Genomic DNA, 3,233 nt, shown 5'->3' with positions numbered 1-3,233 from the left:
GAGAGAGGGAGAGAGAGAGAGAGAGAGAGAGAGAAAGAGAGAGAGAGAGAAAGAGAGAGAGAGAGAGAGAGAGAGAGAGATATGTGAACTCACTGTACTGTAATTACAGGGAAGCAACAGGTGCCAGCAGTAATGACTTTTGTCATGGATCATAAGTCATCATTTTTTCCTGGGTCATGAGTTATTATTTGTAGTTGTTTAGGAGACGAGATTTTCTATCATTTATGTCATGAGTCATCTAAATTATGATTTCACATTTGGCTTTACTGATGTAGGTGGAAAATGTTTTTTCCTAGGGAGAGAAAGTATTGAGCAGACTCCCTTTGCAGTAATTTTGACGCAAAAATCTTTAAAACATGTAAAATTTTCCTTTATTACTATGAAACATGTATTGTATATAAAATGAATGCAATTGACAACACATGATGCAAAGATGTTGAAAAGATGGCATACAATATACCTTTTCTTTCTGATCTAGGTCATGAACTAGACTCAACAGTCATAATATATCAGTTTAAGTTATACAACAGTGGAGTACATGTGCTAGATCTTTGGCCTTGCACAATTTTGAAAATAAATAAAGAGTTTAATGCCCTGTTAGACACAGAACTGGTGGAATAAAAGTCAGATCCCATGATCATTTGTCTTGGAAGTTACTTTGAGAGGAAATTTTTCAAAGCTCCCTAATCTCAAGCGTATCCTAAGAATGAGAAAATGTTCTGATTACCCCTTTCTCTTAAGAGTTGGACCTGGATCTCCTGGAGGATATTGCCCAAATTGGTGGCCAGCTGAACCACACCCTCTGCCTTTCATGTTTGTGAGCCATTTTCTTGTATCAAAGTTCTCAATACCCTCTTGAGGACCCCGGCACCAATCATCAAGTACCAACACTTGACTGTTATGAAAAAGTATGAAGTAGGCTACTTCTCACTGAGACTCTGAAATAAGGACCCTGTTCAGGACCAGGGGAGCTTGGATCCCTATCCTCTAGCATATTGTGTGCCTAAGATGTTAGAGGTAAATTGTAAAATTCATTCAAATATTCAAAGACTAGTATACATTCATAATAAATATAATCTTGTTGCAGTTACTATTCAAGTGACTCGAAAATGAAACAACACCATACATTTGGGGACCCTGGCATTGTACTGTCAAATTTTGAACTGATTTTGGAGGACTCATCAGTACTTGTACTTGATTAAATTTTTTTTTTTTTTGGGGGGTTTGTTTGGGTATTTTGTTTCTGGATTTGGTTTATTCATTCCACTCAACAGCTCAAGATTTTCTACCGTTTATGTCATGAATACTTGCTTAACTTTGCCAGTTTGTTCAATTGTCTTTGTACCCGGGTGGTTGGCGCGTGCTCTTGTGTGGTTTGCTCCTTCTTTCCTATCAAACAATTATCTTTATCTCTCCTTTTTTTTAATTGTGTTCGTTGCTTTCTTGAAATACCTCTATTCTGTTGACACCCTCCCCTTGGCTCTCATATGACCTTATGCAGTTGTGAGCGCCGTAAAACCCTCTACTATATATCATAAACTCTAATCTTCAGCACTTGTATGACCTTATTGTGTTGCGAGTGCCGTAAAAGGCTCACTAAAACAAATTGTGTTTGTCATATGTCTTGCAGGAAGTTAAAGTGCCGTTAAACGCTCACTAAAACAAATTGTCTTTGTCGTATGTCTTGTAGGAAGTTAAAGGGCACCGCTAGGAGGGCCGACTTTTTTTTTCTTTCCTTCCATTGTTTCTGTCTCGTTATTTCTGTGCTCTGCGGTATATATAGCTGTTGTCCTCCTTATGCGGTTGTGAGCGCCATAAAACCTCTACTAAAACTATAACTCAACTTGCTGTTGCCGTATTGATGTGCTTCTCTTTGTGCAAACTCTAGTACTAGTAGGCCTGATATTGTTACCGAGCACCTGAAAGGATGGCGCGACATGGTGGAATCGGGCGCTCGTCAATTTTGGGACATGTGGAGTTATTGGTATCACCTTGAAGCCTGTCCACTTGCCTTGCTTTTGAGAAAAAAAGATCCATCTATGTTGGATACAAGTTGAGATATTGACGATTGAAGGAGGTGGGGTCGCCTGGTTTCAGAGGTAAAATTAGCGAGAAAATGTCCGGCAAAGTTGAGTTATTTCTTAAGCTTGAGAATCCGTGGAAACTGAAAATGTACATTTTTTCTGCCTTTAACTTTAATCGTTTTTCTTTAAAATCTACGCAGAAATGTGTTCTTTAATTGGGATGAAGGGTTTTGAGCCAAAAAACAAAAAACTAGATGAAAATGTCTAAACTTGCGGAAAAATGCCAATTTCTTGACTTTCATTCTTTTGACGAGTGCCTAAATTTCACCACACTGCCTCACAAATCATTTTGACGCGTTTCGTTCTTCAATGTGGGGGTCCGTGTTTGATGTTCAAAGAGAAGGTTGAAAAAAAAACAGTCTTCCTTGTTATAGGAAAGCTTTAATCCACAGGTGCTTCTGTCAGCTTTGCTAGGATGTTGGGAATGTGGGTGGTTGGCGGGTGCTCTGGTGTGGTTTGCTTCGTCTTTCCTATGAAACATCTATCATCCTTATCTCCCCTTCTTTTTTGTGTTTGTTACTCTCTTGTAACACCTCTAATCTTCTGGCTCTCATATGACCTTATGCAGTTGCGAGCGCCGAAAAACCTCTACTAAAACTAAGATGTTGTGAATAGGATTTTTGTGAAATTGTGAAAGATTTGCTATTGTCTAATGGTTCACAGCGTTTATAGCAGCTTTGAGATGATTTTGGGGTATCGGTTAATTTTGTAGACTAAACTGTTTTTTGTATTGGCTAATTGATGTGTAGACTATTTTGGTATCGTCTAATCTACAGGCTATTTTCACATCGGCTTATATGTCCCCGTCGTTTTATGCTAGAAAAATTCTGAAATTATGCAAACTGAGCCCTAAAATGTGAAATTATGCGATTCCGCTAATTTTAACGAAGAATGATAAAGGAAAATAATCAGAAGTTATGCAAAAAATGATCAAATTGTGCTAATAAATTATGCGGGGTGCATAAAACTAAAACAACGGGGACTGGCTTTTCTGCTTCCCTACAGTGTGGTTTATCTTTATCTGTACTTGACCCCTGGGCAATCAATGGACACTTGAGCGTTGCCTGAACATAAAATGTACTTTTTTTCTGTTCAATGATCATGATTTAGTCTTGGGCGTTGCCTGAACATAAAATGTACTTTTTTTCT

General features: G+C 38.2%; 1 protein-coding gene across 3 annotated transcripts in view; it reads left to right on the top strand.

Annotated features, from left to right (window-relative positions):
* LOC101863224 (ankyrin repeat, PH and SEC7 domain containing protein secG) overlaps positions 1-3,233 on the top strand; it is a 23,922-nt gene that overhangs the window by 11,526 nt on the left and 9,163 nt on the right. The gene's annotated exons all lie outside the window — the stretch shown is intronic.

Source organism: Aplysia californica, unplaced genomic scaffold (assembly GCF_000002075.1).
Source record: "Aplysia californica isolate F4 #8 unplaced genomic scaffold, AplCal3.0 scaffold01093, whole genome shotgun sequence".
Classification (NCBI taxonomy): domain Eukaryota; kingdom Metazoa; phylum Mollusca; class Gastropoda; order Aplysiida; family Aplysiidae; genus Aplysia; species Aplysia californica.
Note: the sequence above shows the minus strand (reverse complement) of the source record. Positions and strands in the feature narration are given on the sequence as shown.